Source organism: Myotis yumanensis, unplaced genomic scaffold (genome assembly GCF_028538775.1).
Source record: "Myotis yumanensis isolate MYYU_CA2020_CCGP unplaced genomic scaffold, mMyoYum1.0.hap1 SCAF_5, whole genome shotgun sequence".
NCBI classification, from domain to species: Eukaryota; Metazoa; Chordata; class Mammalia; order Chiroptera; family Vespertilionidae; genus Myotis; species Myotis yumanensis.
Window position 1 is genome coordinate 46095449 of NW_027223756.1, and position 15151 is coordinate 46110599.

General features: G+C 41.0%; 2 pseudogenes; both read right to left on the reverse strand.

The window, feature by feature from the left end:
* Positions 1-3512: 3512 nt before the first annotated feature.
* Positions 3513-4790, reverse strand: LOC139011356 (disintegrin and metalloproteinase domain-containing protein 25-like; annotated as a pseudogene).
* Positions 4791-5372: 582 nt separating this feature from the next.
* LOC139011357 (disintegrin and metalloproteinase domain-containing protein 20-like) lies at positions 5373-6109 on the reverse strand (annotated as a pseudogene).
* Positions 6110-15151: the final 9042 nt, after the last annotated feature.

The following is a 15151-nucleotide window of genomic DNA, read 5'->3' on the forward strand; positions in this document are numbered from 1 at the left end:
GATCTATTCTATGAATGAGGTCACACAATGTTTTGTACAGCTCAGGCCCTAAAAACAAGCTCGCTCATCTCCCAGGCACTATGAATTTTTAACAACACTACACAGTATTTTCCATGTTATGTCCTTCCCTGGGAATGGAATGGTTTCCCTGCCCCCATTTCAATAAACATGGCTATTGCCTCTTCAGGCATCAAAGCATGGAGGGCCGTGAGCTCATCCCCAAATGAGAACGTGCGGAAGAGGCTGCGCTCACCTCCAGACTTGGTGTAAGCCTACTGCTTAGCAATCTAGAAACCACTGAGCAGATGCTATTTCTACTGAGCAAAATTCAGAGGGGGGAAAGGCCAGATAATGTGCTGCTTCCTTGTTTCCTATGATGCTGTTATGAAATATTTGCCTAATGTCCTGAGGGAGAACAGTGTTTATGCAAATAATGTCCCTCTTCTATTTAGAAGTGACTGTGTTCACTATAATTTTGTTTTAAAGGCCTAATAGAAAAAACACCCACAAAAACAAAACAACAAAAACAATAAAACCTGCCACTCAGTGGTCTTGGAGATGTTTGGGTAAATATTTATTGTTACTGTAAACTTAAAATCCATGAGTAGCTTACAGAACTGATATTCTAGTTTACTAAAAAATATTTATCATGTAAATTACCAACTTTCAAAAATTATTTGAAGCTTCCTATGAAATGCTTATTGCTACTTTTTAATGAACCCAATTTTATGGATTTTGCAGTATGCTGACAAAACCCTTATCAATATTATACATTGTCAACATACAACTTCTGACTCTTTTTATTGTCTATTTATTTGGATTCTGGATTTATTGTAGTTATTTTTTAAATAAACTGCATTTTTATTTCTGCATTCATTCAGTTTACATTTACTGCCTTATTTTTAAATTATAGTTTTATTACTCTGGAGAACAAATTATCTCTTTTAGGTTATTCTCCTGAATTGAGGGTACATTTCAAATAACAAGGTGCACAGGAAATGCTGTCCCTTGTAAGATCACCAACAGATAGTCCTCTTCAAATGCTTTCAGTAAGTGAAGTTTTCAAATTTTATCTTTGGAATAATATGGCATTGAATATTAATAAAAATGAGAGTTCACAAAAGCTACCCCAAAATCATTAGCATTCATGAGACAAAAATAAAATTAAGATAAAAGAAAAAAAATATGATAGAAGTGAGTGCTCTAACTTCTGATGTTTTCAGAAAAAAAAAAAAAGCTTTCATTTTTATTTTCAAGTGTTTAATAGCAACACTTTTTTAAAAACTTGCCTTAGATCTCAGTATAAATATTCATTTGGTTGTTCTAACTGATCAACACAAAGTCACTAAACAAATTTTTTGAGTTGTACTTGATCCTTGAAACTGCATGAGTACTAGGTCCATAATTATCTTATTTACTTTCTTCTCCCTGACATTAGCCCAGGTCCTAGTGATTCTTAAACCTCTCATTTAACTTGTTTAAAAATATACCCAGTGCTAAAACAGATAAAATATCCATCTAGTCCAATTAAATATATATTTTGGCATGAACCATATATTTGAGTAGAAGTGAGATTGCATTCTTTGTTTTGTTTTGTTGTTGTTGTTTTTGTTTTGTGTTGTTGTTTTTTGCCAGGCCAAGCATGACTGTTCTAACCCTCCCCCTTATTTTACTATTATTTAGAAAACAATAATGCCAGTAAGGCGAAGTCATTAGAGTAGTCATGGTTGGCCCTGCAGCACCCAGGAAATGTTTTCAGATGGTCTTATAGAAACAGAGACATGGATACATGCAACAGACTAACAGCTGTCAGAGTGGAAGGGGAAGGGGAACTAGATGAAAGAAGGGGAAGAGATTAGCCAAAGAACCTATATGCATAACCCACTGACATAGACAACAGTGTGGTGATGGCCAGAGGGAAGGGGGGCAAGGGCTGGGTGGAGGTAGGCAAAGGGGGCGGGGGAGTAGAGACATTTGCAATAGTGTCAAAAAGGTAATAAAGTTTTAAAAACCTTAAAAAAAGGTCTTATTTTCAAAACTTACATTTTTCGACTATCTTCCATACTTTATATTATTTACATTAAAATTTTGTACTTAAGTATAATATGCATATTTTGTGTACCCTCCAAGAATAAGTTGTATATCCTACACAGAGTTGTATTGATCTTCTTTATCCCATTTTATAAGTGAAGTTATTAAGAAGAATGACAAGTACCACTTGTTCTCTTTTCAGATTTTATATAATTTAAATTATGTCCACAGCAAGGTAAAGGGTGGGGGTGTGAAAAATTCGAAAGCTTCTGATGCCACACTCTTTCCTGTGTTCCTTGTTATACTAAGATACTACAATAACAGTGGCATCAGTTACAAGAATGAAAACCATACCACTGAGGTAGCCACGACTTATTCACAAGTAGATGGAGCTATGGCTCCTAGGACTGAAGTTCAAAGGAAAGAGGTGGTTATGGGGACCCATGCCTTTGGGATAAGTCCCCTACATCTAGGACTCCATCCTTTGAGGAGGTTAGCCAGGTTGGTACTGGCACCTGGGGGATTTGGAGGAGAACTTAAAGATCTGGCCCTGAGGTTAACATACGTGGCAGCTGTGCCCTTATCTCTTATCTCTGAGTGCCGTTGGGTCTGGGAGTTAGCAAACAGATATGATATGTGGACAGAAAGTTACTCTTGATGCTGAGGTGATAGCTCTTAATGAGGCAACACTGTCAACCAAATACAAAAAATGACTTTGGGTGGTTGGCACATGGTCCTATATACAGATTTTGTAATTTAGTAATTCACATATGAAACCTATATGTTCATGTTGACCAATGTCACCTCAATAAAATTTAATTTTAAAAAATCTCCAGGTTTCCAATTTCCCTCCAGTACTATTGGAAGAATAGAGTAGGACTGGCAAAGGAGAAATATGATTTGTAAGTTCTCGTTCTTTGTGTGACAAAGCAGAGTACAAAGTGGAAGGATATTTTAACTGAGAGACAACAAATTAAACACACACACACACACACGCACACACATCATTCATGAACTGTGGCTTTACTCAGGAAACCCAAAGAGACTAATTTCATGAAAAATAAACACTGAAATTGCTTGAAATAATGGAAAGTAAAAATATGCTAGGTATTAGCATAATTTGCTAAATAAATATTTATTGGCTAATGGTTATGATCTCAAATAATGAAACATCTTAGGGATTTTCTGTCCATGGTTTATGACACATGCTGTAATAATTCCTATTGCCAGTAGACTGAAACTGGAAGAGCATTAGGGTTTCAGAGTCTAAACTTTTAGAACTTTTGTCTTCTAAATGATGTAACATTTTCCTTTTCTTCTGCAGGTACAGGTAGGACACTCTGTTCCACTTGGACAGGTAAAGGTGGAACCTTTTGCTCTTCTTTTTTTTTCTTTTCTTTTTTTTTTGTCTCACACAAAGGAAATTTACAAACGTAATAATAATATCAAAAGAGAAATCAACCAAAATAGTAGCAGGTAATTCATCTTTTGTGCTTTTCTGGCTCTGTTCTAAGGGACAAGCCACTATCAATCATGACTCCACTTCTTTTTTTCAGGCAGTAGGGAGGGTCCTACTCTTAGTTGCAATGACAGTTATTTCTGTTGTCATAGACCTGTTCATATTGCAGGTGTCAGATGAACAATTATTTAGAAGTGACACAGAGACACACTTCCTTTCAATGCAGATGGGTCCCACACCACAATCTGTACCAACTTTCTCATCACCAATGTCAGGTATATTCATTCCCAAATGGTGGACTGTACCCCAGCAGGTGACACCATTGAAGTGGGTCCAATGCACAGTGGAATGCTCTCACAGATGGGGAATTCCTGTCACACTCTCACACTGAATCCTCCTACAAAATATCAGAGGTGCCACATATGTACATAAAATGGAACCACAGTTCCCAAAAAGATCCCCGAGGGCAGTGGGGCACACGGCATTAAAGCCCTCACATGTGGCTCTTCGGCTTATTGAGTGTGGCTCTTCCACAAAATACCGCCTTCTGCTCATGGGCCACGAAGTTTCAATCGCACTGTATGTGCGCGCCCCCAAGTGGTATTTTGTGGAAGAGCCACACTCAAGGACCAAAGAGCGGCATGTGGCTCCCTAGCCTCGGTTTGCCGACCAGGGCCCTAGGGTGTTCATTTTTCTGTAGCAACTCTGATGTGTGCACTCCTGGCCTCCTTGACAAAAATGTTCTAACGTTGTTCATCATGGACAATGCATTTCTTTTCATAGCAGGAGCCTCCAACACTGGCCTTGCATGGCTACTCGGTGTGCACACACACATCTCTGGACAATCATAGGATGTCCCACCGCACCACTCTGGGAGATCACATGCATTTTCCTCTTTTCTACAAATGCTGTCTGTTGGTAAAATCTGAGTGTTTGCAACAAAGCCCCCACGCACAGACAGCCTCAGGTTTCAGAGTGCAGTTTGACTGACAAAACAGGTCTTTCCTCCACAAATCACCACCGTCACACCCTTCCTCTCGTTCTACAACATGGTTCCCACAGCCTGCTGGGATGATGATTACCTTTTTACTTACTAAAGAGAATGAACGTCCCAGTTTTCAACTTATACTCCACAGGTGAGAAAAACTGCAGTTGCTGAATTAAGTTCCATTCTTTTGGTATGGATTCATTATGTACCTAACATTCCCACACAAACATCCGGGACCATCATGTGGAATGCCAGAATTATGACAACAGTATGTGCCAAATTCCTTGGCAAATACTGTGAGCCGGGGTCCATGAAACTAGTAATCCCACAATTCAATTTATTGCTGCCTGCTTCTGGAGAAAAACCCGTGCCATAATCCCCATACAATTTGTTTTACAATAAGTTGTGCAGTATCATGGGGCACACGGCATTAAAGCCCTCTCTTTTCCAGATGCAAAATGCTGGCCTTAAAGAATTCAGGCTCGCCCTAACCAGTTTGGCTCAGTGGATAGAGCGTCAGCCTGTGGACTGAAAGGTCCTAGGTTCGATTCTGGTCAAGGGCATGTACCTTAGTTGCAGGCACATCCCCAGTAGGAGGTGTGCAGGAGGCAGCTGATTGATGTTTCTCTCATGGATGTTTCTAACTCTCTATCCCTCTCCCTTCCTCTCTGTGAAAAAAAATCAATAAAATATATATATTTAAAAAAAATAATTCAGGCTTGTTAACTCAAGATATCATTCAGTCCAGATTGCAATTCCAACTTAAATCACATTAATGGTCATTTTCTTATACATATGCTCTACTGTATTAATAGTTGAGCTCATTTCGGATTGCACAGTAATGACATTACTTTCCGAATAAACACATCGCTCCTTGTCTATCACCAATGCCAGTTAAAGTGTCCCATTGTAGGCTCCCCAGCTGCTGTCATACCCACTTTGCAGCAAAGTGGAATTATCACTCTTAAAACTCCAATTGTAGCTATTTCTTCTTCTGATAATGCACATCGCATGGGTGGAAATTATGTCTCCTGCGTATTAACTTTATGTAAGATGTTCAAATGTGGTAGGAAGCCTCTTGGGCTCTATTTCATAAATAATATCATTTATATGTAATGTTCCTTGAAAGCACCCAAAACAGGTACTGAGGGTAATTGTGGTATCTGGGTGCCCTTCCACATAACCCTGATGGTAGCTATCATTCTGGACAAAAGACTGGTCACTAAGGAGGGCACCCTGGTCTGTGTAGGTGAATGCTGGGAGGTGTCCAGCCAGGAAAATCTTGTTGTCCTTCATATGAATGTGTCTCTGACCCCCAAAAATGCATGCTGAAAGAAAGCCAGCCTCAGCGCTTCAAGTTGATGCCAGTGCTCGTTACCGTCATGGGAATCACTACTCTGGGGACTATGGCATTGGGAGTGCCCACCTTGGGACAATCCGAAAGGAACAGACACACCCCCAGCCAGAGCAGCAGGTGGGTGTTCCTCACTGACAGCCATTATTCAGAACACCGATGAGAGTAAAAGAGGACAGGGCAGGAAACATCACTGTTCTGTGAGATCACACATTATTTGTCTAACTGGTAATGTTTTCTGACTTATTTCACTTAGCATATTGCCCTCAAGGTCCATGTTGTCACAAATGGCAATATTTCATTCTTTTTTTATGGCTGAATAATATTCTTATATTCTATATATATATATATATATATATTCTATATATATGTGTGTGTGTGTGTATATATATATATAGAGAGAGAGAGAGAGAGAGAGAGAGATAATATGCAAATTTGTCCTGGACTCTGTAATGGTCACAACCGAACAAATTTGCATATTACCTCTTTATAGGCTGTGTGTGCAGATTGGGGGGTGGGGGGGCGGGGCGGGGACTGCTGCGCGGTGAGACAAGCCATGGATGGTGCAGGAAACCAGCGGGCTTGCAGAGAGCAGGGAGCAGGGTCTGCCAGCCACTGCAGCCACGATCAGGTCCACAGAGAGCAGGGTGGAGCAGGCCCACAGAGGGAGTGGGAGCCAAGAGGCAGGGGAGTGTGCCCAGGCCGCCTCTACTGGGAGACAGCCCCCAGCAGGCCCGCCTTTGCACGTGAGCTGCAGAGGAAACACCTTTTTTTACAGCTCATTGGCTAAGCTCCCTGTAGGCCACTCTCGGTGTTCTTGATAACTTTGGTAATAAGAATCCAACAAGGTGATCTAGGGTTTTTCCACCTCACTCCTGGAGGAAAAAATGAAGGCCCACTGCTGGAGGGGCTAAGAAATGTCATATCCTGCCCTAGCCGGTTTGGCTCAGTGGATAGAGCCTCGGCTTGCAGACCTCAGGGTCCGAGTTCTATTCTGATCAAGGGCATGTACCTAGGTTGCAGGCCCCTCCCTGGCCAGGGCCCAAGTCAGGGCTCATGCAGGAGGGAACCAATCGAAGTGTCCCTCTCACATTGATGTTTCTCTCTGTTTTTTCCCTCTCTCTTCCACGCTCTCTAAAAATCAATGTAAAAATATCCTCAGGTGAGGATAAAAAAGAAAAAGAAAATTAAGAAATGTCATATCCTATGAAAGACACATCTTTAAAATGCCTAAAGAAAGTTGTCATTTTTCTGTGGTAAAGGGACTGGAGTCCAGGTTGATGAAAACACCTTGGTGGCCATCAGTGGCAGCAGCAATGGGGTGATGGGGTGGCACCTTCCCCTGATCAGCCTGTAGAGGGAGACCAGACTGTGGTTTAGGCCTGCTCCCCTCTGTCAGTAGTACATCCTCTGAGGGCCTGAGGGCTCCCAGACTGTGAGAGGGGGCTGGCTGGGCTGAGGGACCCCTCCCCCACCGTGCATGAATTTCGTGCATTGGGCCTCTAGTATACACATTAAGAGAAATGTATTTGAAACAGAGTAGTCTATTAATAATTTCCATATATATTAAATTTTATATAACTTCAATGCCAAATATAGTAGGATATTTTCACAAATCATGGTATATCTATATAATGCTATATATAAGCACTTGTTGCCAGAATTAAAAAATATATGCACCCACATAAAAAAAGGTATACAATTTTTTATAGATATTAGTGTGTATGTTAATCATATTACAGGTGTTCTTGCTCCAGCCACCTCTCTTTAACAAATGATCTAAAGTAGATATTTGACAGGGACCATGGAAATACAATAGAAATATAAGTAAAACTAACATTGTACAGATTCCCAAGTATTTGACTTCAACTGTTAAGATAATAACTTGATACAACTTATTTCAAGATAATCTGTCAATAATAAATGTGAATGTACATACCTATATATTCAGATACATGCTTAAAGAAACACATTAACAGAAGCTTATCACATGATGACTTTAATAGTATAAAATACTAAAATCAACTTAGGTAGATGTAGGTAGACAACAGATAATATGTTTTATATGTTTTGTGCCAATACACAATGAGATCCAAAGTAACAGTTGAAATTATTGAGTTAAATATAATTCCCAACCTGCAGAGATGTTCACAATATATTGTGCCAAGATAAAAATTTTAGTACTTATACTACAAATTATTCCTTTGGTGAAGCTGTGGAATAAATCCTATTCTTAAGACTCTAAGGTTGTTCTGTGTTCCATTATGCTCTGATGCCTTCCAGTCATATTAACAAAAATTAGCATAAATATAACCCTTGTGCCTTAGATTCTCCTGATACAAAGAAACTCTGATTAATTTCAATTTGGGGCATGGGTGCCTGGCAATATAGATCATCCTTAATTTGAGTCAAAACTCTCATCAATCTCTAGAGGAATAAAATAAACCAACGAGATTATTTGTTTACTCTGGCAAATAAATTCATAAGCAACTAGAAGGAAAAGCTCATAACACAATTAAGACAGGAAAACAACACTGCTAAACATTATACCTATAATGGAATATGTATTGTGATAGTCTTAAATAATAAGATATATGGGAAATATTAGAGAATGAAGAAGGGAAGAAAAAGTGAGTGAAGGGAGGAAGGAGATGAGTGAGTGAAGGAGTAGGCCTTAATTTTATTTTTCAGAGTCTTCAATATGATTCTCACATACTTTTTCTAATGTATGCTCCACCCACACTATTTTTAAGCATGTCATAAATCAATAAACTGAACTGCTTTATTTTTCTCCTGTACATTCTCTCAGGCTACTGTTTCCATGACTTTGTACTATACCATCTACAGATGTATCCTTTTCCAAAGATTTGTATGTCTAAATCTTACCTGATTTTGAAGAGCAACTCAATGACCATCCTTTTCACAAAGCCATCAATGAAACAATATCTGAACACACACAATTATATTTTACCTAAAATTTTTAATTTTTACATATGTGTGTCAATATGCAAATACATTAGTTAGATTATTTGGAAAAATAACTAACTCAAGGGCTGGTTTTGGGAAGTACAAAATGGGACTGTAACATCTCACCACGCCAGAAAGAAAGGAAGCACTTAAATGGATACATGTCACAAGGACACAGGTACTGCCTTGAATAGGCTTCCAGGGGCCAAATCTGGGACAATTTCATCAACACAATAATCAAGAAGAGTGATGAGTTATAGACCTTGAAATAAAATTTAAATTCACGAAGCCATAACAAATGGTAGATAGATGGTTGGATAAGTGGATGGATAGATATATAGATTTATAGGGAATAAAAGTGAGCTCATGCTTTCAGTAAAAAGGCCAAGTGTGAACTGTTGAATTTAGAGGAAATAATAGAAATAGAAATAATAATTTTGCATTCACTATATTAAAGACTGAACCAGGCAATACTCTTCACTAAATGATTAATTGGAGAGGGGGATGGTGAGGATTTTAAAGTGTCCCAAGGTAGATTAAATATTGAAGAATAAAGTGAGTATCTTAAAGTGTCACAGTATAGATTGCCTATTAATTACAAAAGGAAAAAAGTAGTAACCCTATAGTGAAAATGTTTCTAAACTCAGTACGGTATCTGAGTAATTCTATATTAGTTCCAATGGGCCAAAAAAAAAAACCACAACAACAACAACAACTACAAAATATTTAGTAAATAATTAGATTCAAACAACTTAATAATTATTATATGCAAAGGCTTAATAACCATTTCAAAAAATATACATATGTTGAAAGAAACAATGAACTATTGGGCATTGAGCAAATTCTCAAATTTGGAATCTCATTAAATGCTGTGACCCTCTACATTGCATTTTGTGTACTGGTTTTCATCCCAGTGAACACTAAACACCTGGGTTTGTAAGGCTATAACATCTTTGAAAGAACATAGCATGATGCAATGTAACTGTGAGGTCTCCTCCAGCCAATAATATGTACAATGCTTGGTAAATGTTGAGCATCATTGTGTTCCCTGGGAAATTAAAAGTTTCTTAGGGGACCCCATGATTTTATTTTGGGATTCTAGGGTGCACTGGAACATAGTTTGAGAATGATGTTTATAATAAGCATAACAGATAAAACCCTAACAGTGTGATAAAACTTAACATTATTAATGAGGGGCAGATGAACATCATGTGCCTCTGGATATGATACCCTGAACAGGACACAATATCACTTAGAAAGTATTTAGGCTAGGGATATAAAACCTAAATCTAAAGATGAGGAAGCATCAGACAAACTTGAAAGAGTTTTGTTTTAAAATGAAAGTCACCACAAAACAACAAAAAATATTGTGAAGTAATTTTCAATAATATCAATTCACAAAGTATAATGAAAAGCCAACATTTTTTTTTTTTTCCATTTAGGGAGACTAAAGAGACATGACAACTCAATATAATACTGGATAACAGACAGGATACTTTATGAAAGAAAAATTTTGGTACACAGAAAAATATTAGATCAATTGGCAACTGGAATATGGAGAGCAATTTGGATGATACTATTATGTCACTATTAAATATACTGATATTCATAATTGCACTGGGCTATATAAAAGGATATTTTATCCTTACAAAATGCATTCTGAAGTATTGGGCAATGATAACATATAACCTATTCCTAGATTGTTCATAGAAAGAAAAAGATAATGAAAGAATGAAAAAGAGAAAAGGGTACATCACATGAGGTAAAAATGTCAACAATAGTTCAACATGGGGAAAGGGTTAAGGAGTCTTCTTTTGTTTTAGTATTCTTTATAATATTTATTTAGAAATTATTTGCACATAAAAGTAAAAATATAGAAGTAACTGTGTTTTAATTTATCTACTTTATAAGTATTTTACAAGAATTTTTAAGGAATTCTGTTGGAAATACAATGTTTTTCCTTATATTTATTTACATATATATATATATATATATATATATATATATATATATATATAAAAGAGAAACATGCAAATTGGTGTCACACCGCTACCCTTCCCATTGGCTAATCAGGGTGATATGCAAATTAACTGCCAGCCAAGATGGCGGCCGGCAGCCAGGCAGCTTGAAGCAAACATGAGGCTTGCTTGCTTCAGTGACGGAGGAAGCCAACGTTCCCCGCCTGCCGCTGCCAGCCTCTGAGCTTGCAGTTTGAAACATTGTTACAAATATAGAAGGTAAACAAAACCCCAGAAACCTGCTTTCAGCCAGCTGGGATCTCCGAGCTGGAGTTGAAACAGTGTTTCGATTATAGAACCCAAACAAACCAGATACCTGCTTTCAGCAGCCGAGGCCTAAGAGCTAGAGCTAAGCCTCAGAGCTAAAGCTGGCCCAGAATAAAAAAGAAAAAGAAAAAAGGAGTGGTTGGGAGCTTCAGTCACCCGCCAGCCTGAAAACAGCCCTCAGCCCCTCACCCAGACTGGCCAGGCACCCCAGTGGGGACCCCCATCCTGAAGGGTGTGTGACCAGCTGCAAACAGCCATCATCCCCTCATCCAGGCTGGCCAGTCACCCCAGTGGGGACCCTCACCCTGATCCAGGACACCCTTCAGGGCAAACCAGCTGGCCCCAACCCGTGCACCAGGCCTCTATCCTATATAGTAAAAGGGTAATATACCTCCCAGCACTGGGATCAGCAGAGCCGCGAGGCCTCCTGGCACCGAGATCAGCGTGACAGGGGACAGCGCCCAAACCCCCTGATTGCCCTGCGGCTCTGTGTGTGACAGAGGGTGGGGCCACAACCTCCCTATCCGCCCTGCTCTGTTTGTGACAGGGGAAGGCACCCCAACCCCCTGATCAGCCCTGCTCTGAGCCTGATAGGGGAGAGCTCTCCAACCCCCTGATCACCCTGTGGCTCTGTGTGTGACAGGGTGCGACGCACCAACCACCCCCCATGGGCCCTGCTCTGTGTGTGACAGAGTAGAGCCATAACCTCCCCATCGGCCCGGCCCTGAGTGTGATGGTGGTGGCACCCCAACCCCCTGATCTGCCCTGCTCTGTGTGTGACAGGGGCCGGTGCCCCAACTCCCCTATCAGCCCTACTCTGTGAGTGACAGGGGGGAGCTCCTCAACCCCCTAATCGGCCCTGCTCTGTGCGTGACAGGGGGGAGCTCCCCAACCCCCTGATGGGCCCTGCTCTGTGCGTGACAGGGGGGAGCTCCCCAACCCTCTGATCGACCCTGCTCTGTGCGTGACAGGATACAGAGCCCCAACCCCCCTGATAGGCCCTGCTCTGTGAGTGACAGGGGGCAGCGCCCCAACCCCCTGATTGGCCCTGCTCTGTGCATGACAGGGGCGGCGCCGCAACCTCCCCATCGACCCTGCCTTGAGTGTGACCGGGGCGGTGCCCCAACCCCCCAATTGGCCCTACCCTGAGCATGACTGAGGGTGGCATCGCAACCTCCCGACCCGCCCTGCTCTGTGCATGACAGGGGGCGGCGCCCCAACTCCCCAATCAGCCCTGCTCTGAGCCCGACCAGGGGCTGCACCTAGGGATTGGGCCTGCCCTCTGCCACCCGGGAGCGGGCCTAAGCCAGCAGGTCGTTATCTCCCGAGGGGTCCCAGACTGCGAGAGGGCACAGGCCGGGCTGAGGGGCCCCCCTGCCCCCTGAGTGCACAAATTTTTGTGCACCGGGCCTCTAGTATATATATAAAGAGGCTAAGTTGACTTGCATATGCACGATACATATAAAGCTCTCGCTGGCACCAATCGCATGCTTGTGTTTTGATCTGTCATTGTCTATCATAAATTTGGTTGACACTTCTATTACAGAGAAAGGGCAAATAGCAATATTAACATATTTCTTCTAATTAATTTCCTTTCAATGTTCGAATCTGTGCACCAGGACACTAGTTAATATATAATATGAAATGTTCCACATAAAATACTGTAAGAATTAAAGATGTCTGATGACATTTCTCTTACTTTAGCTTTGATTACAAAGCATGTTTCTTTTTTTAATTATTTTTTTCTGTTACTAATTTCATAATCTCCCTTTCAAGTTTGTCACAGTCAAACTAGATTAATTATGCATTTATATTACCCATCCAATTTTTGAGCTAATTAGATTGTAAATAGCTTGATTGCTTTCATATTTTAATCTCTATTTTAAAAATCTGTGCATATTTAGTTAATGTAGAAGCACTCACTGATAAATTAAAATTACAACCTTATACAGATTTTTCATATACATAAGATACTGTTTTATGTCTTTTGAAATGAACATAAATTGATGGATGATAATGCTAAAACAATGAACATTGTACATATTTTACCTTCTAACACAATGTTAATGCTTTCATGATGAACACTATGCAAGTACCAAATGTTTTGAGATGATATGTTTGAAAATATAGTGATGAGCAGCCTCTAGTAATGAGGATTAATCATGAATATGCACAAATGAATCCAGAAGTCAATTTGAAAGCATATTTTTAGGTTTCTTCACTGTCCTATGGATTATTTTCCACTTAAAACATTTTCCTTGGATTTTACCACCCAGGTTCTATTTATCTTATTCTCTTGTATCTGGTCTAGCTTCTAGATATCTTTTTCTGGATCATATATAACCTGTTATCTCTCCAAGCATTGGAACTCCTCAATTTAGTGCTATATGTTTTCTTTTCTCAACCTCACTTCATCCATGTTTACAGGTCCATGGCAATCTATATGTCAATGATTTAAAAATTCCTAATTTAATTTCTTCATTGAGTTCTATATTCTATCTCCAATGGTCCATTTAATACTTAAAGGTACTAAGATTTTTCTTGGCACTAGGTAGAACGTTAATATCTATAATAATAAAAGTATAATATGCAAATGGAACAAATGACCAAACAGCAGAACGACTGTCCAGACAACCTTCCGGACGACCATGCTATGACACATACTGGAGCCAGACCAGCCAAGGTGGGTGAGATGCGATTGGTCAGGGGACCCGCTATTGCCCCGTAGAGGGAGGCCCAGGCCACCCTCTGTGGGGGCAATTGATGGGGGGCATTCCATGATCAATCGCCCCACAGAGGGAGGCCCAGGCCACTGGCCGGCAGGGCAATAGATCGGCGGGGGGGTGGGGGGTGTTCCACGATCACCCCAAAGAGGGAGGCCCAGGCCACCCTCTGTGAGGCGATTGATTGCAGAGCCTTGGCCGGGTGGGTAGGGCCTCCCTCTGCTGGGTGATCGATTGCAGAGCCCTATGATCGATTGCCCCAAAGAGGAAGGTCCAGGCTACCTGGCTGGCAGTGCTGCAGCAGGTGGGTGGGGCCTCCTTCTGTGATCCCCGTGATCACCCTGCAGAGGGAGGCCCAGGCCACCCGGCCGGTGGCACAGCAGCGGGTGGGCTGGGCCTCCCTTTGAGAGGCGATCAATCTGGGGGCCCCATGATTGATCGCCCCACAGAAGGAGGCCCCGGCCACTGGCCAGTGACACTGTGGCGGGTATGCGGGACCAGCCAGCAATCGCCCCATAGAGGGAGGCCCAGGCCAGTCAAATGATCACACCCCATACCCATCTCCCACAGAGGGAGGCGACCCCGCACAGATGGAAAGCAGTACCAGCAGCTGGGGGAATGAAAGCCCCGATAGGCCCCGGAAAGCTGGCCAGGCCTAGGGACCCTACCTGAGGGGTCCCAGATTGCGAGGGGGCACAGGCCAGGCTGAGGGACACCCCCGCCCTGCGCCCCTCCCTCTGCCCCCAAGCATGAATTCCATGCACCGGGCCTCTGGTATGTTAAATAAATAAAGGCTAAAATTACCTCAAACTGAGCATATTGCAAATAAATCCAGAATCTCTTCTGTATGTCCTTACCACAGAAAATCAAATATGTCTCCTTCAGTATTTGCTATCTCAGTGATTGATTCTATTTACTTCTATGAATATGATAAATAATGAGAAGTCATACTTACCTTCCCTCACATATTACATCTTACTTATCACTCAATAACCAAATTCCACTAAAATCACCTTTTTCCCCCTTTCCAGTATCATCACACTAGTTCAAGTTGTCATTTTACCCTGCCCCCTCCTTATTAGTGACTTAGCTTCTAACTGGTCTACTTGCAACTCCTGTATACCACAGTTCAAAATATACCACAGTAATAGTTCATGAATTTTTCCAGAAATGTATATTCCTTTTTTATATACTGTTTTTTTTTCTGCTTAAAAAACAACCCCTTCTATTGTTTTCCTTGTCCTCTCAATTATTTTCTTACTTAACATTTTCTTTATTGTAACATCTACTCGATATTACTTAATCAAGAGCTTGTTCCTAATTAGTTTTGCCCTAACTAGCCAG